General features: G+C 37.1%; 1 long non-coding RNA gene across 2 annotated transcripts in view; it reads left to right on the top strand.

The window, feature by feature from the left end:
* Positions 1-17,410, top strand: part of LOC132027857 (uncharacterized) — a 46,237-nt gene extending 28,827 nt beyond the window's left edge. Inside the window, exons 2-4 of one of the 2 annotated variants that reach the window (XR_009407229.1) lie at positions 13,970-14,078; positions 14,476-14,619; positions 17,208-17,410. This is a non-coding gene — a long non-coding RNA (uncharacterized LOC132027857). The remainder of the gene's footprint in view (positions 1-13,969; positions 14,079-14,475; positions 14,620-17,207) is intronic. The other variant, XR_009407230.1, reaches the window with a different exon arrangement.
* The last annotated feature ends 2,770 nt before the right edge of the window (positions 17,411-20,180 follow it).

The raw sequence follows: 20,180 nt of genomic DNA, 5'->3' as shown, positions 1-20,180 counted from the left end.
CTCCCTCTTCCCCTATGATCCTCTGCCTTGTTTCTTAAATTCCACATATCAGTGAGATCATATGATAATTGTCTTTATCTGATTGACTTATTTCGCTTGGCACGATACCCTCTAGTTCTGGCCACGTCATTGCAACTTATTTCATTTCCTTTTTGATAGCTGCATAATATTCGTGTGTGTGTGTGTGTGTGTGTGTGTGTGTGTGTGTATCTCCACAACACACTTTCTTTATCCATTCATCTGCCGATGGACATCAGGGCTCTTACATAGTTTGCTTATTCCATAATTTGGCTATTGTGGACATTGCTGCTATAAACATTCAGGTGCACGTGCCCCTTTGGTTCACTCCATTTATATCTGTGGGGTAAATACCCAGTAGTGCAATTGCTGGGTGGTAGGGTAGCTCTATTTTCAACTTTGTGAGGAATCTCCATACTGTTTTCCAGAGTGGCTGCACCAGCTTGCATTCTAACCAAGAGTGTAGGAGGGTTCCCCTTTTTCCACATCCTTGCCAACATCTGTCATTTCCTGATTTGTTAATTTTAGCCATTGTGACTGTTGTGAGATGGTATTGCATTGTGGTTTTGGCTTGTATTTCCTTGATTCCAGCAAAAAAATTTTTTTTAAACACTGATATGCTTATTCTAGAATGGATGTGAAGAGTCAAATTAACTATAATATCCAAAACAATGCTGGAAGAAAATGGGTGGACTCACATTACTCAATTTCATGACTTCATATAAAGCTACAGTAACCATGACAGTGTGGTGTTGGTTAAGGATAAACACATAGATCAAAAGAACAGAATGAGAGCTCAGAAACAGACCCATGGGGGAGAAAAGGATTTCAATCATACTTCATGCCATATACAAAACAGACCTAATAGAAAGCTTAAGATTCATTAGATGAAATTTTAAGATACCATTATAACAAACATGACCCATGAGGGGTGTACTTAAAATATGCCTGAACTTTACAATTTTAACTACAAATACTATACAGTTATTAAAGATGACAAATGTAATTGCAGAGGTATATGACGTTTAGCTTGGAGAACTTATTATTACTAAGATGTCATTTTCCTTCAATCTGGTTTGTAAATTTTAAAAATGTATATATTCCAGGATAGTCATTTATATAAAAATGCCAATCCCTAAATTAATATAAAAATGCAAAGGATCTAAAATAGCTTGCACAAATTTTTTACAAAATGAAGTTTTTGGGAATAGATTATCTAATTCCAAAACTTACAATAATACTATAGTAATCGAAACTTTCTTAAGGATAGTTACGTAGATCAATTGAACAAAATATGAAGGTCAGAAATTCATCCACAGGTATATGATCAATTGATTTTCTATTTTATTTTCAAGATAATTCAATGTATTGAGGAAAGTATTCCTAGCAAATGGTACCACTATAACCAGATATTTCTACATGGAAAAACATTAAAACTTGAACCTTTTCCCACAAAATACATGAAAATCAACTTTAAATGTCATTGATTTAACATGAAAGCTAAAACTATAAAAGATAAATTTGCTTTTTGAAAGTCACTGTAAGAAAATGAAATGTCAAGGCACAGCTGAGAAAAAAATGTTTCATTGCAAATGTCTGCATGCAAGTTATACCTCAGGAAAAAATTATACAAATCTAAATAAACACTGACAATATAATGGTAACCATAACAATAATAATGTCTTATTGAGTTACTAAAACAAGACTAACATGCATAGGAGCTTTGAGCTCCTAAATAGGTAAGGAAAACTATAAACTCAAAATTTTCTGAAATCCTTGTATCATCTGCAGTAGATTTTTAAAAATCGACTTTTGTTTTTGATATAGTTTATAATAGATGAATCACAACTTATATTAGAGAAGCAGTTTTCATTATAATTAATATATATATTTATATACTAATATATGTAATTATATAATTAATTATATTAACAGTATTAAAATAAATGAGAAAGGGATGCCTAGGTGGCTCGATCAGTTGAGTGTTTGACTCTTGATTTCTGTTTAGGTCATGATCTCAGCATCCTGGGATCATAACCTGGGAAATGCAGCCGAGCGTGAGACTCCACACTAAACAGGGAGTTTGCTGGATATTCTCTCTCTCCCTCAGCCCCTCACATGCTATGTACATTTTCTCTCTTTCTCAAATAAAAATAAAATAAGTGAGAAAAAAAACATTTAATCATCCCAGAAGTCAAGAAAGGAACAAGGAATGAAGTAAGTCTAAGATTGTCTGACTTGATTTTTCAAAAATCAATGTTAATATACTTACAAACACATGAAAATGTAAGGGCCAAATTAAAATGATGAACTAGTTTTACCACGCAAACTGTCACCGAGAAATAGTTCCAGGATTACTATCAACATAGATGTGAAGGCAAAAAGCATTACTAAAGACAAAGATAATCACTTCATGGTGGAAAAAAAAAAAATTCTATTCCCAAGAAGAGTTCAATTCTAAGTTTTAAATCTCGATGAACCTAAGAATACATCAAAATATATGAAAACCTAGTGAAAGGGAAGTTGGATTTATGCTCTTAACAAGTTGGCCATGGTTCAAAGCTCCAAAATTAGAAAAGATTTTCTCCTACAAAAATGCCAGCTACATCCTGATAGAATCCAGTTCTCTGATTTAAGGATTTTTTTCCCTATTTGCACCATGACTAAAGCATCTTGGGTGCACTCAGCCACAATAACCAGTCTCCTTCTCACAAAAACTCCATAGATGGAAAGTCTACACAGAGTGGGTATGTTTTCCTCCATTCATTATTCCTACTAACTGTTAGCACAGCACATTCCTCAACTAAATCCCTTTTTAACTGATGTTATAGAAAAACCGTGACCTAAAATGATCAATGCTGTGCCACTGAAGTCTAATGATGAAAAATGATAGTTGAAATGTTTATTTTGGGTTCAATAATGAATACACTGAAAAAGATTTAAAATGTTGACAAAAATAATTTTTCTTCCTCTCTCCGAGAACTCACATTTCTGTAACAGGCTGACCCTTGCTTATAAAACACATAATCTGCCAGCGGCCCTATCATGTGTCAAACCTTAAACAAAGAAATTTGTTGGTGTTTGGGTAGTAGGTAATCTTTTAATGTTCTATGACATAAACCTGGAAATATATGCAACTTTGTTTGTTCTGAATTTTTTATGGTTACAGTTTTTCAAGAAGTCAAGACATTCAGTATGATTACAAAAATTCAAATATAGTAATAGCCTATAGAATTTTATACCCTTTACTTAGAAATGCTCCTGAAAAATTGAACAATTTTAAACACACTAAGTCTTCTAAAGGAACCTCTATGTCAAAATTTTTTCTGGTGGATTTTTTGGTGAACCAAATCATTTTTAATATAAGTAACTCTTCATAATGCATACAATTTTGATGTTCACAGTTTTACATTTCACTTTTGTACTAATGACATATTTGTTGTTGTAAGCCATCAAAGTTGTATAGAAATTTAGAGACAAATTTTAATATGAAATTTCATATGTTTAGTGACTTTAACATTTTTCTGCAAATGTGCTTCGTGCTGATGTGGTTGAAACACAGCTTAACATCTTAATCATGACAATGATTTTCAAGTGTATACATGAGCCTTAAATGTTTGAGAACTCTCCCTCGAAAATATTTGCAACCATATTGTTTAAATCTAACTTTCAACATGCTCAGCATCACTCATCATCAGGGAAATACAAATCAAAACCATGAGCTATCACCCTCATACCTGTCAGAATGACTAAAATTAATAACATGGGAAACAACGAGTATTGGTGAGGATGTGGAGAAACAGGAATCCCCTTATTCTGGTGGTGGGAATGCTAAGTGGTGCAGCCACTCTGGAAAACAGTATGGATGTTCCTCAAAAAGTTAAAAATACAACCACACTAGGACCTGGCAATTGCACTACTAGGTATTTACTGAAAGAGTATAAAAATACAGACTTGAAGGAACACATGAACCCTGATGTTTATAGAAGCATTATCAACAATAGCCAAACTATTGAAAGAGCCCAAATGCTCGTCAACTGATGAATAAAGAATAAGGGAGGGATGTGTGTGTGTGTGTGTGTGTAATACTACTCAGCCATCAAAAAGTATGAAATCGGGGTGCATGGGTGGCTCCGTGGGTTAAAGCTTCTGCCCTCCACTCAGGTCGTGATCCCAGGGTCATGGGATCGAGCCCCACATCAGGTTCTCTGCTCAGTGGGGAGCCTGCTTCCTCCTCTCTCTCTCTCTGCCTGCCTCTCTGCCTACTTGTGATCTCTCTCTGTCAAATAAATAAATAAAATCTTTAAAAAAAATTTTAAAAAGAATGAAATCTTGTCATTGCAACATTGCAACAATGTGGCTGGAACTAGAAGATATTATGCTAAGCAAAATAAGTCAGTCAGAGAAAGACATTTCATATGACTTCACTCATATGTGGAATATAAGGAACAAAATAGATGAACACATGAGAAGGAAAAAAGTGAGAGAGAGAAGCAAATCATAAGACACACTTAACTAAAGAGAATAAACTGAGGGTTGATGGAGGGAGGTGGGCAGGGGGTGGTCTAAATAGGTGATGGGCATTATGGAGAGCACTTGTGATGACAAGCACTGGGTGTTAATATATAAATGATGAATCTCTACATTCTGCTCCTGAAACAGTATTACACTGTATGTTAACCAACTACAATTTAAATAAAAATCTTAAACAAGGGAACAAACAAAAAATCTAATTTGGGGCCTTTGAACAGGGATAGGACTAAATTATCTCCAAATAATTTACATTATCTTCTCTTTAAGGACATCAAGAATGCTGCTTTCAGTTTCCTCAATAAAGTCATATGAGATTTAAAATCCTCAGACTCATGAAATTAAAACCAAGCAAGATTCTTAAAACAACAATCTCTTCTCTTAGATGGTGATCACTTATTAGGGGAGAAAGAGGCTCTCAGCCATCATTAGATATCAAAGAGTCAAGGAAATTTTAATAAAATCATAGTATTTCTGAAAACAAATAGCCCAAGCCAATGACTTCCCCTCCATGCTTCAGGAGCATAACTCTGTAATATTCAGAACTCATTTCAGAGTTGTGACAGAAACATAAATCAAACTAACTCAATCAAAATGTAACTCAGTCAAAATCTCCCTATCACCTGAGGGGAAAAAACAGTTTGGGGAACCATAGGAATAACCCGGACAGGTAGTGAAGACAACTTACTCACTTCCCATCTCTGCTTCTTTTGCACATGGACTCTATGTTCTTCTCCATAACTTGGCATCTTCTGTATATCAGAGATATGCCAATAGAATCTCTGGGTTCATGTTTCAATCATAGAAGCAAATGATGACAATAGCAAAATAACAGCAAGAGCACAGAAAAGGGAAAGTAAAAGATTTCCTCTAAAGCTATAAGGGAAATACACAATTTTTCAGAATGAAAGAACAAGGGTCCCAAATTGTAACTGATCACCAAGTGCCTAGCATAACAGATGGAAGGGAAAAAAATACATAATCTTAGTGAATAATAAAGATCCCTACATCTCTGGGGGCGTGGGGAGCATCTATAAAGAGAATGGGCATCAGAAAAACTTTGGCTTCTCCAATCTAAGTACCAGGAGGCAATACACAGCACAAAGACTGTCCTTCCATATACACCCAAATTATCCCTCATGACAGAAGACAGAATGGAAGTATCTCTCAGTCAAACAAGGATTCCAAAATATTCTCTCTCTTCTCTCTTGACTATCACGAAAAATAAATAAATGTATGTGTGTATGTATGTATGTATATATGTTTAAATCAAGTGACAGAGCAAACCAAGGGGAAATAAAAGGAAGGCATAGATCTTAAAAAAACAAAAACAAAACAAAACAAAAAAACACCTAACCCAGATCCCCCTTCTTGGTTTCCAAGTTATAGATCTATTATTGGAAATTGGTTTGGTGTGTCTACACTTCTGGAGAACCAGACAGAAGAGACCAAGTAAGGGCATCCAAGGCAAGACTAGACCAACAAGGTTAGTTTGGAGCAGAAAGATGAATAATTATGCAAAGGTGGACATCAGTGGGAAGAAATAAAAGCTGATAGAGATTTTCAAACTATGGACAATCATTTGTATTTATGACTACAAGATGTATGACATAGCTATATGCATATTTGGGGGTAATGTACTAAACATAGAAAGCAATCAGAAAGCAGAAATCTAGAAAATTTTGGAAACCCAGGTAAAGCACACTCTTTGAATCAGCAAGGAGCAGTATTTCCATAAACATGTTAACAATGAGTACTAATTTATAGAATATGTAAAAATAGCAGTGTAAGCCTAAAATTTAGAAAATTTGAGTTAAATGCAAATAAAGAGAACTGAAAGTTCAAAATAATTGCTTTTATAAAGTTTATAGAATAGCACAGCTATTTGATAAAAATAAGAATTTAAAATAAACCAAAGTTTTCTTCCCAAACCCACTTATACTCCCTAGAGGACCAAAGGTCTATTTTAATTCATTCTGGGTACTTAACATTAAACTTTATTTTTCTTTTTTAATTAGCATATAATGTATTACTAGCCCCAGGTGTACAGGTCTGTGAATCATCAGGCTTACACACTTCACAGCCCTCACCATGGCACATACCCTCCCCAGTGTCCATAACCCAACTACCCTCTCCCTACCCATTAATATTAAACTTTAAATAACATGCTTACTTTGTATGTTTTGATTTACCAGAATATGAGAAAATATATTAACCCCCATATGTGAAATAGGAGGAATGTGTACACTTATGCTAGCTTCTAATACTTCTGATCCTTCTCAATTTTTATTAGTTACATTAGTAGTTCTTCATATATTCAAAAATATTTATAGAATCCCTACTATGTTTTAGCCACTTAAAATACATAAATGAACAAAGTAAATATCTGGCATTGTATAATGTACATTCTAGAAGAAGACAAAAAATTAAACACAAAGTGAATGTAATCAAATAATATACTAGAGTCAGAAAATGTTAAGCCATGAACATGACTACTTGATCATCATTACTGCTGGGCAGAAATAGACCAAGATGCCCCCATAATCTCCTGCCCTTCAAACATATGTTTCTCTATACACATTGTATAATATCAACGATGATTCCCCATGGTGACTAGAATTCCCCTTTCTTGGCCTGACAGTCCACCGGCAGTGACCTGGAGTTGAAAGTGTCCAGATTGTTGCCATACTTTCAAGTTCAGTAGAACCCTTACTATATCCTCTGATAGAAGCATTCTTCCACAAATCCAGAAATGCCCACAGGTGCAGGCAGAGAAACTGCCATTTACAAGTGAGTTGCCCCTGGGTGGTAGTAAGAGGAGCCCATCTTGCTTCTTCCCTTTCAGTTCCCAAAGCAATGTGTTCTTGTTAATGGGAAAATGCTACTATCTATTGGTAATCAGTTCACTTCATGTACCACAGCTTACACAACAGGAATCCAAACCCTCAAGAGTTTTGTCCTCGACCTCACTTCTTTCCTGAGCTGTAGTATAGGCCATTCTATAACTGTACCTTTGGGTCAAGAGTAGACAAAAAGATGAATAGACTCCATGGTTATGACCCATTTATCATACTTATTGATACAGAATGTATTTCTTTGTCTAAAACAATTTTGTATAGAAGACACATGGCAGTAGAAGGGGCACTCTGTGAGTGCTAGAAATGTGCCTACAGAGATACTGTATGCAGGCCAGAAAGATACATATCCTTATAATGACGAATTGCTGCCCCCCTCCAGAATGGAGGAGCAAATATAACCAATCTACTGCTAAGGGGTTAGGTTATGTCTTTGGGTTTGTTGTTGTTGTTGTTGTTTGTGGATTTTTTTTATGCATTTGTGGTTTTTTTTTTAATATTATGTTATGTTACTCACCATATAGTAAGTACATCATTAGTTTTTGATGTAGTGTTCCATGATTCATTGTTTGTGTATAACACCCAGTGCTCTGTGCAATATGTGCGCTCCTTAATACCCATCACCAGGCTAATTCCCCCACTCCCCACCCCCAAAATCCTCAGTTTGATTCCCAGAGTCCATAGTCTCTCATGGTTCATCTCCCCCTCTGATTTTCCCCCCTTCGTTTCCCCCTGAAAATGAATAGCATGTCCTCCATGCTATTCCTTATGTTCCACAAGTAAGTGAAACCATATAATTGACTTTTTCTGCTTGACTTATTTCACTCAGCATAATCTCCTTCAGTCCCAACCATGTTGATGCAAAAGTTGGGTATTCATCCTTTCCGATGGCTGAGTAATACTCCATTGTATATATGGACCATGTTTTCTGTATCCATTCTTCTACAGTTTGGTTATTATGGACATTGCTACTATGAACATTGGGGTGCATGTGCACTTTCTTTTCACTACATCTGTATCTTGGGGGTAAACACCCAGTATAGCAATTGCTGGGTCATAGGGTAGCTCTATTTTTAGCTTTTTGAGGAACCTCCACACTGTTTTCCAGAATGGCTATACCAGCTTGCATTCCCACCAACAATGTAAGAGGGTTCCCCTTCCTCCACAGCCTCTCCAACATTTATTGTTTCTTTCCTTGTCAATGGTGTCTTTGAAGGACAGTGCTCTATCGAGGGATCAGTACTCATCTCTGACACTGGCATGGTGGACATGGAAGTGGCACTTGTTAGTTTAGTTCTGTTAAGACCAAGTCCCTGCTCTTGGCCATCACCAGCACTCAGGCCATGGGTAGCCCAGTGAACCAGTAGAGTGACAAGGTTGTCTGAAGACGTCATTCTCTCTAGCCACTTACTGTTGACTTCTTAGCACTGAGGCTTTCTTTTCCATATTAACAGGAACACAAAAATCTATGTCTTGCAACCACTCCCAAAACACCCTCCAGAATCCAGTTTCCTACATATTTGTCACTCTGATCTTTTCATTATACTACTTCAAGGCTTCTACCCAACCAGCTCAGCTATTGCTCACTCTTTAGGTGCCCATATCTCTTCTTCACCCATGCCAAGTGAACTTCCATGAATACGGGTCTCAGCTTTGCCTCCTAGAGGAATTTCCCTTTTCCAACAGTCGGAGTGGAGCCAGAGTTCACATCTGACAAGCACCAACACGGTGTTCCATTTATGGCCCAAGAAGTGGACTCAATGGTTTCCCTCTCTTTCTGTTGATCTTAGGATATCATCCCTAAGTAGAGTGACCTTATACTCAGTTAACCTAATAATAATTCTAGTACATGCTGGTATATCCCAGAGCAATTATTAGTAATAGGGGATATACTCACCTTGGGCTTTGTTTATTCTTTTTCTTATTCCTTTAGGTGTAAGGTTAGATTTTTATTTGAGCTTTTTCTTATTTCTTGAGGTAGGCTTATATTGTTGTATACTTCCCTCTTAGAATTGCTTTTGCTCTGTCCCAAAGGTCTTGGACTGCTGTGTTCTCATTTCCATTTGTTTCCATCTTTTTTAAAATTTCTTCTTTGATTGTTTCATTTACCCACTGGTTGTTTAGTATCATCTTTTTTAGCCTCCACATGTTTGTGTTTATTTTTCTTGGCATGTATTTCTAGTTTCATACTATTGTTATTGGAAAAGATGCATGGTATGATTTTATTCTTCTTAAATTTATTGAGGCTTGTTTATGGCTTAATACATGATCTCTTCTGGGGAATGTTTCATGTGTACTTGAAAACAATGTGTATTCTGTTGTATGGGGATGGGATGTTATATTCTCTCTGTATATTATGTCTATCTGATCCAATGTGCCATTCAAAGACGTTTTCTTTATTAATTTTCTCTATGGATGGTCTCTCTATTGGTAAGAGTGGAGTGATCAAATCCCTTATAATTCCACAAAAAAGATTACTATTTAAAAAAAGGAAATATAATTTGTAAAAAAAACTTACATTAGAAACAAATGATGTGAAAACTCTTGATTATGGCCATATAATTAGTGATTGTGCTATAATTAAAGCTAAAAATATTATTATCATTATTAATAGTAGATATAATAAAACTCATGTCATGCTAAGTATAGCAGTTGCAAAGTCATTTGGCATTGCAAGGTCAGGCACTAAGTTTTTACCAAGGCCCCATAAAAAGTCAGGAGCAATTTTTTAAAAAAGATTTTATTTAATTATTTGAAAGAAAGAGAGCAAGAGAGCACAAGCAGGGTGAGTGGCAGAGGGAGAGGAGAAGCAGACTCCCTGCTAAGCAAGGAACCTGATGCAGGGCTCAGTCCTGGGGCCCTGGGATCATGACCTGAGGCAAAGGCCAATATTTAACTGACTGAGCCACCCAGGTGCCCCTAGGAGCTATTTTTGAAGTAGTGAATACTTTTCCACTACAGAAGGAAAGGTCTTTCAGGGCATCTGGTTAACACAGTCACTTAAGCATCTTGGTCTTGATCAGTGTCAGCTCAGCTTGTGATCTCAGAGTCCTGAGATAGAGCCCCTTCTCAGGTTTCTCAGTCAGTGTGGAGTCTGCTTCAGATTGTCTCTCCCTCTCCCTGTGCCCCTCCTGCTTTGTGCACATTCTCTCTAAAATTAATAAATAAACCTTAAAAAAAGAAAGAAGAAAGAAAAGAAAATGCCTTGTTTTAAGTTCTCCAAGTCTGCATTATACCTCTTCATTGGGGATTGCCATTGGTGCCTCAGGCTCCCTTTCTTTTTTCTTTTTCTTTTAATTATTTTTTTTATTTTTTATAAACATATAATATATATTTTATCCCCAGGGGTATAGGTCTGTGAATCGCCAGGTTTACACACTTCACAGCACTCCCTTTCTATCATGAAAACTTCTAGCACAATCACCTACCCTATAGTACCAAACTTGTTGTAGAGCCTTCCCCTTACTCCAAGCCCCTGTATAACGTGCCAGTCTTTTAAGTCACCCAATAAGTGGAACTGAGCCTTACTGCTAAGTACAGTGTATCTTGTCACTCGATCAGTCGTCTGTAGTAAAGATGATCTACCAACCCACAGATTTCACCAGTATTGCTGACCCTGAATCTTCACAGGGCTTATTACCCACTTCCCCAAATGCAATGCCTTCTTGTTAGTTTTGGAATATTTATGCAATACTTGCCACCTCCTGCTAATTGATCTATCTAGCAGGAGACACCATTAATAAACTTTACAAGCACAATGTTCTATTAGAAAAGCAAAATGACAAAGGTCCCTGCAAACTTGGCTGGGACGCCAATCAGGAAAAACATGGTACATACCAAGAAAACGAGTATCTCTTGCTTCCCTTTTCATGCAAATGTAAATTATTGCTGATTTCCCAGATGGGAATTGAGAAGAATACATGTAACAGAAAAACAGCACATTACAAATGCCAGAGCTAATGACAATTTGCCCAAAACATTACGTTCAGTACAGCAGCTGGGACTGAGACAGCTACTTGGATCGGTTTATGAACACCACCATCATCTACTAGAATTCCTCTCTTTGGTTGGATGGGGAGGCTACAGATAGTCCAATCAGAAGGGATATAGTGGGAACCCCTGTTCCTAAGTCCTTTAAGTCTATGAAGATGGGGATAATCTTTTGAAATTCTGAGTGGAATGTGAGGTTGGTTCAAACTTAACTTCTTTGAAAGGATAGAAATTTTCCCATTTGGCACTTTTCCCCTGGCTTTTATTTGCTGTTACTTTATAAGTCAGCAAAAAAAGGGGGGGGGGGCTGTTCTGTCAGTTACTTAGTTGGTGTGTGTACCCATTTCCCTACACACAGGCACCCACCAGAAGCACTATAAGATTATCTTGTGCCAGAACTCCAACATCTCCATTGCTTCCTTTCCCAGCCGAGAGTCAGGATGGTGTTTCCAATGGCACAGTAGCTGCATTAGCTCAAGACACTGTATGTGAGAATCTGCAATCGATTTGAATATTCCACTCATTCTAGTTTATAGTTAACCTGGCAAAAGCCTGTACATTCCTTTGGGAGAGGATCAGAGGAGTGTTTATCATATGTCCTGTGGCTTTGCAAGGTCTTTCCAGAAGGATCTTTAATCAGTGGGTTCTGGGTCAGTGAACTGGCTTTGATCTGTAAACTGGGTGAAGAACTGAATTTTCCATTGCAAGAGCTGACACCAATGTTCTGCTTGCCCAGACAGGATTTTTTGTGGGGTGGGGGAGGGGTGTTTCCTACAATCCAAGTAACATCCAAATTAGTCATTTATCTATCTCGCCACTTGTACACCAGGATTTATTAGCCATCTGCATGTATCTGAAGGTTAAAGCACTCTTGAAGTAATTATGTCCACTTTGCCTCAGAATTAAGTAGCACCATCTGTCCTCTACAATTCCTGAGGAACATTGTCCTCCTTCATACTAAAAAAGCCATGCATCCCTGAGAGTCAACACAGACTGTGAAGGAAAGCCATCCCCAGGCTTCTCCAAGATGCTGATGTAGGCCTCAGACATTCTGCTGCCTTCGAGAATCACATCTGTACAATGTAGCACAATGGAAGGAGGCTGGGCTTTGTAATTATAAAGCCCCTGTTTCTATCCTGGCTCTACCATTTACTGTGACAGTAACTTTTCTGAGCTTTAGTTCTCTCAGCTGCAAATAAGGAGGTAAAAATACCTTGCATGGTTGCTTTTATAGTTCAAAAACCTCTAGCCCAGCAAGAACTCGAATTTGAGATTCCCAACAAGACAAAGTCTAAATAAAATTTTTACCATGACAGAGTCTATTTACAAAACACCAAAAACAAAAGACTCTAGCACAATGCCCAAGACATAGACACTCAATTGTTTCTTTCCCTTCTCTATTCCTTTCCTGCCATAAGGAAAACCATACATCTCATTTTCCATCTTGTGTTTTACCACTTACACACAATCCACTACTCTGTCTATGACTTTCACCTACCATTTTCAAAAACAGTGAAGGCATTAAGTCATGTCAGGGATTCCTTCACTTTTTCGGCTGGGGTCTCTTTCCAGGTCTCTAAGTTTGCACTGCAGTAACATGAACTGGATCTGTACCAAAGGGTTGTCCTACTTTTTTTTTTTTAAACAAACTAAAATAAGGATATTAAGATAGTGTTAAGAATTGAAGAAATTATATAGCTTATATACATTGTACATATTTTTCTGGCTAAGTAGTAATTAAGATTAAAATTTTTAAAATTTAAGAGTTTTATTCTTTTAGAATTATTAATGCCAATGGTTTCTTTTCCAAATAATAGAAATAATTCATAGAGGTTTTTAAAAATCACACTAATTTGGCACCAAGAAGAGAAAAGTGTAATGGAAACCACAGCTTAAAACTCTGAAACTCTGATTATTTCTTTCACTTATTCATTGTTTAAGTTTTTCTGAAAATACAGATCAGGGTCAACAAACTAGTCTGCTGGGAAAATTGGGCCCACTCCCCCTCCCCGCCATTTTTGTCAAGTTTTCCTACTTGACATTCCATTCATTGTTTATTATCCTCAGGGCTCTTAGACTACAACAACAGAGTTGAGCAGTTGTGACCGAGATCATCCAGCCCCTCTGGATAGCAGAAATTATTCCGTCTCTGGCCTTTTACAGAAAAAGAGTGCCAACCCCTAACAAAGAAGGATGCCATCAATAAGTTTGTTCAATTTCGCATTACAAATGGTTACACCAACAGAGGCAGAATGCAGGCCTTTCTGAATATATCTCACTTGATGGGATGAAAGCCCAGATAAGAATGTTCAGACTTCCCATTGCTTTTATTTCTACCATTTTGAATCTGTATGAATGAACAGTCATCTTGCTACAGGTGGATCAACATGGTGTGTTCTCTAACCTATGTAAAAGTACAAGTATTAGAGATGATGTCTTCCAAAAGACTAAGAAGTTACCTTATACACTGTTTCTCAATCCTAAATTCTGTATTTGAAAATGAGGAATAACAGACCAATTCTATATAATATCTAAAGCTTACTCAAGGAAAACTAAAATCCAAGTTCTGTTTTTAGGCTTGCCACAGACCCACTATGAAACCCCAGATTAAAAAATCTACCAGGACCTAGGATTCAGCCTGCTCCCTGCCCAGCCCAAGCTAGGGAACTGAATGTCCAACACAAGGTGAGCAATTTTCAAGTTTTAGCACAACGATAACAAAGCACAGCAGCTGACCGCACATACTCTTCGCTACAACAGGACTTCAGTAATTTATGGCAAATGCTGATCCCCATTCTCATCAGTCATGCTTTGCAACTTACAGGTAAAATTCCCAGTTTGTTATGAATGAATGAAAACGCTGGAGCAGGACCCTGTCACACTGATTTTTCTGTATAAACTTGGGTTCTAGTGTCTGTTGTTGTTTTTGGAGAGAGGATGATCTTGTGTTTTTCCATTGCCTTTAGTTTGTCAATCTCTTAGAAATTCTACACCATATTTTCATTTCTAGGTGTATAATCTCACTGGTTTTAATCTCATTTTTTATAAAAAATGATTTTATTCCTTTATTTGATGGAGACAGTGAGAGAGGAAACACAAGCCGGGGACACAGGAGAGGCAGAAACAGACTTCCTCCTGATCAGGAAGTCCGATGTCGGGATCTACCCCAGGACCCTGGGATCATGACCTGAACTGAAGGCAGATGCTTAAGGACCAAGCCACCCAGGTGCCCCTTAATCTCATTTTCCAAAAGTACTTTTCCTGGAGCACATGCCCCTTCTGAGTGCAAAGCACACTTGCTCTTAGCATCATTTCTTTTTAAAGATTTTATTTATTTGACAGAGAGAGAGATTGATCACAAGTAGGCAAAGAGGTAGGCAGAGGGGGAGGAGGAAGGAGGCTCCCTGCCAAGCAGAGAGCCCAATGTGGAGCCTGATCCCAGGACCCCGAGACCATGACCTGAGCCAAAGGCAGAGGCTTAACCCACTGAGCCACCCAGGTGTCCCTTAGCATCATTTGCTAGGTCTTTCTTACTGGCCTAGTTCTGTTCCCTCTCCTGCCTACCCTTCCTCCCTTCTTCATGGACATACTACTTGGGATATTTTTCAGTTAACATTTGAGAAAATAATCTTTGAAATGAAGAGGTCGTTACTAAACAAGTCAAAACCCATACCTAACACCAACTAGAGAAAATGTCCCTGTTTTTAATTTGTAAATTGACTAGTGAATAAACAGATGTGCTCAGAAACTTGGAAGCTTCAGTTGCTCAGAGAGTGGTCTCTCACACGAGTGGTAGAAAGCGCTCTGTTGTGAGGAGGAATTTTCACTCCCATAACCCAGCCCCATTCCACCACGTAGCCTTTGTGAGGGTTTTGTCTCCTGTTTTCTGATTCAATAGCAGTGCTAGTCTTTCTGGATCACTGTGCCATACTATGTCCTTCCTCATTCCTTCAAACCCTCACCCTTTCTACCCACTGCACACACCCTTCCAACTTCTCCATCCTTCTAAATTCTACCTGCTCTTCGAACCTCAACATTGCCCCAACACCTCCTCTGATGCTTCTAGTACATACCACCATCTATGATAGTCCTATAGTATTCTTTCTTGTGCTTCCTAGACAGCACATGGCTGCCTTACAACTTCTTTCTTACAAAAGGGACTTCTTTTTCCCTTTAAGTTATCATAACTCTCCCAGTCATATTCAAGGTTCTTGGAAGACAAAGGATGTGCATTTTCCCCCTTCCATTTTCCTATTGTAGCATACAAGAATCTGCTGCCCACACTCTATGCTCAGTCAATGATGAATTAATTCCTGAGCATAAATTTATCCAACGACTGTACCCCTGACCTCCTCAGTCTTTCATAGAGATACAGGAAAGCAATCTGAGCAACTTTCTCTGACTGTTTGACAGTGGGCTTGAATTACAAATATAGTAAGCGACGCTTTCCAACAGACTAAGAAGTAATCTTAATTGTTGCCTTGCTACTCTCAATACCAGACATGAAAGCTATGAATGAGTGGCCAATTATTTTTTTAAGATGTATTTATTTGAGAGAGAGAGTACACACATGTATGCCCAAGCAGGGGGAGGGGCAGAGGGGCAAGGAGAGAGAGAATCTCAAGCAGACTTCCCACTGAGAGCAGAACCTGATTTGGGGGCAGGGGAAGGTTTGCAGGATCCCACAGCCCTGAAATCATGACCTGAGTGGACATCAAGACTGGGACACCCAACAAACGGAGCTACACAGACACACCATAGAGCCAATTCTATGTAAAATTTTAAGGCATACATTATCGAACAGCTAAAATAATAGTTATTAAAACAAAGAATATTATAATCGGTCTATACATTGTGTAAAATTTAGATATAAAGATACTGATTGCAGCATTTGAGATTCCCTACCCCACCAAAGGCTTAAAAAGTAAGGTTTCAAAAGTTTTTAAAGTTAAATATTTTTAAAAATATTTTTCATTAATGCTCTTTTTCAATAAAAGACAAAAATATAGCTCCTATCAAGCATATAGAATTAAAGTCCCAAACATGGATACCTGAGTGGCTCAGTCAGTTAAGCCTCTGCCTTCAGCTCAGGTCTTGATCCCAGGGTCCTGGGATGGAGTCCCACATCAGTCCCTGCTGAGCAGAGAGCCTACTTCTCCCTTTGTCTGCAGCTCTCCCTGCTTGTGTTCTCTCTCTCTCTTTCTGACAAATAAATAAATAAAACCTTTGAAATAATAAAAAACGAAATCCCATACAAATAAGAACATCTGGAAAATAAGGGAACACAATGGTGGTGAAGGGAAAGAGAGGTTATAAAAATGGTATTTTATATGATTCAAATCTACAAAAAGACAAAGATGTGATGAAAGAAGAGCTTAAAAAAAAGTAAAAAACATGTTTTAGAAAAGAAGATTGAGAATATATACTGGTATTATCTTGTTAGAGAGAATAGAACACTGTTCTCAAAAACATTAAACCAGTCAATCATATTTAGTCAATAATTACAAATTGCCCCAAAATTTTGATAGATTTTAACCATATAAATGTTCCTAAGATTTTTATTTGTAGTAATAAAGTATTCAAAGCAATCTAAATATCCAAGAGAAGGGGAATTGGGTGTTTTGTATATGGAAACAATTATTTCCATTGTATAATGGAAAATATATTTACTTTTATAGACCACCATGATGAAATGCTTATTCCTAATGAGAATTCCTAAACAGGAATTTTTAAACAGCAAGAGGTAGGGATGTTTTATTTCCGTCCGTGCATCTTTATGTAACCTCTAATATAAACATTTCTATCTTTCATCAGGCAGGAACGACAGGTGGAAAGAATGAGTCAGCCATCTTGATGCCCTGGACATTTCTGTCATTCACCTGTTCAAGGTTCCCTCTCCTTCATGAGATTACAGATTCTCTTTTACCCCCTATTTCCATGCCCTGATCATCTCTCATGGATAGTCTTTCTTGTGAACTTACCAGGTATCTTTTAGTTATGGTATGTTCTTCTACAAACTGTACTGTTCTTTCTAAAATTTTATTTATTTTATTTTTACTTTATTTGGTTTATTTTAATAAATAATATTGGGTTATGTATACCATTCTTCCTTTTTCCATTGAGCATTATGCTTCAAGGTGGACCCATACTGCTGTGGGGTGTGTGTGTGTGTGTGTGTATGGTTCTGTGTGTATATATTCCCCAAAAACACATCAGATGCCTTATATAGGCAATACTAATTCCACTTGAGCAGAGTATTATGCTTTTATACTTTACCACCACTTTTATTGTTTTCTAATCACTTGGTTTTCTAATATGACCAGGTATTAGTGGATAATAAGAAACATCAGCCTCAGAATTAATAGATCATAATGCTGAATAATTTGATGACTCAAGTTCATCTTGAGCTTAAACATTTCAGTAAAAGTAAATCAAGAAGCCATCCCTGCATGAGGTCAAGGTTCTTATCTACTGTAATAATATTTCTGATGTGTAGCATATAAATCCTTAATAAATATGAGTTTAGCATATGCATGCAAGGACAAAAAGTAGTGAATGAAGAGTCTGGAAGAAAGGAGGGGGAGTGTCTGAAGGTTGAATAGCACAAGAGAAAGAAGATTGAGATTTATGAATGTATTTTTTTTTTTGAGATTTATGAATGTATTAAGCAAACCTTTCTTTAACCTCTGATAATCATGAACAAACAATTCCCTTAGCACTTAAGAAGCCAAGTAACATTACACAACAGATAAAAGCACAGGTTTTAGAGTTATATAACCAATATTTAAAGAGCAAGGATATTGGACAGAGTTACATTGACAAACTCAAAATACCTTGGGATTAAATGTAAAATCACTGTTTTATTTTTATGGTATTTTATCTGACACATATTTCTGACAATTTCATCTCATAAAATCTATCCTAAATACTAGAAGCATTCACTTTCTTCTGAATGAATTTCACTGTTTTGTGTAAGTTTAAAATGCACATATTATCATTTGAATGATTATAAAAAATAAAAATGTGTTAGGCAACTAAAAACTTAGTCTTTGAATATGATCATTTATGCCCTAAAAATTGTGAAGATACCTAACTATATTAAGTATAATTTCTATTTATCATTGAGGAAATAAAGAGCAATTAACATTTCATTGAGGATTTCTCATTCAAACTACAGCAGAGAATAAGAGATCCTATTACATATTCCTGCCTCAGTAACTAAAATATAAATAATTTAATCAGGGTAGAATTATCAGGAAATAAAATCAAGTACATCCAGTTTAATGGAGAAGCCAAAACAGAGGTGTTTATTACCAGGGTTTCCAAAAGCAAAATAAATTGTATTTGTCACAATCATTTTCTGTCAAGTAACAGAAACCTGACTCCAAGTATGTTAAATAAAAAGGCCAGGAACTTCTTCAATATTGACTGCAATTTCCAAAATCCCTCCTGGCTTTCTTGAGGGTATGAATTCTACCAAGTTCCATGACTGCTGTGGCTTGGTCACACTGACTCATGCTCTCACCCCTCTAGCAAGGAAAGTGGGACCATATGATTGGCGGTCCTACCTGAATCAAATGGAATTAGAGAAGCTAAAATCACAAAGGGAGAGAGCATGTGGATCAGGCAAAAGGGAGCAGTCAACAAAACAAAGAGGCATCCCATGGAGTGGGAGAAGACATTTGTAAATGACACTACAAAGGGCTGATATCCAAGATCTATAAAGAACTCCTCAAACTCAATACACACAAAACAGATAATCATGTCCAAAAAATGGGAAGAAGACATAAACAGACACTTCTTCAAAGAAGACATACAAATGGATAACAGGCACATGAAAAAATGTTCATCACCATTAGCAATCAGGGAGATTATACCACCTTACACCAGTTAGAGTGGCCAAAATCAACAAGACAGTAAACAAGTGTTGGAGAGGATGTGGAGAAAGGAGATCCCTCTTACACTGTTGGTGGGAATGCAAGTTGGTGCAGCTGCTTTGCAAAACAGTGTGGAGATTCCTTAAGAAATTAAAAATAGGGCTACCCTATGACCCTGCAATTGCACTACTGGGTATTTACCTCCAAGATACAGATGTAGTGAAAAAGAGGGACATCTGTACCCCAATGTTCATAGCAGCAATGGCCACAGTCACCAAACTATGGAAAAAAACAAGATACACTTCAATAGACGAATGGATAAAGAAGATATGGTCCATATCTACAATGAATATTATGCCTCCATCAGAAAGGATGAATACCCAACTTTTGTATCAACATGGACGGGCCTGGAGGAGATTATGCTGAGTGAAATAAGTCAACAGAGAGAGTCAATTATCATATGGTTTTACTTACTTGTGGAACATAAGGAATAATACAAAGAACATTGGGAGATGGAGAGGAGAAGTGAGATGGGGGAAATTGGAGGGGGAGATGAACCATGAGAGACTGTGGACTCTGAGAAACAAACTGAGGGTTTTGGAGGGGAGGGGAGTGGAGGGTTGGGTGAGCCTGAGGGTGGGTATTAAGGAGGGCACATATTGCACGGAGCACTGGGTGTGGTGCATAAACAATGAATTTTGGAACACTGAAAAGAAATAAAATAAAACGAAATGGAAAAAAAACCCTTTCAAATACCACTCACACAAATTAATTTTCATTATGAAGAAGATAAATACTTGTGTTTGAAATTAAATGTGTATGACTACTGAAATTAGGAAGAAACTCAAAATTTTAAAGCCAATTTTCAAAACACAAGTTAATTCTTTGTCATTCAGAAGACTGCTTCCAA

Source organism: Mustela nigripes, chromosome 12 (assembly GCF_022355385.1).
Source record: "Mustela nigripes isolate SB6536 chromosome 12, MUSNIG.SB6536, whole genome shotgun sequence".
Classification (NCBI taxonomy): domain Eukaryota; kingdom Metazoa; phylum Chordata; class Mammalia; order Carnivora; family Mustelidae; genus Mustela; species Mustela nigripes.
This window is presented reverse-complemented; position numbering and strand designations above follow the sequence as displayed.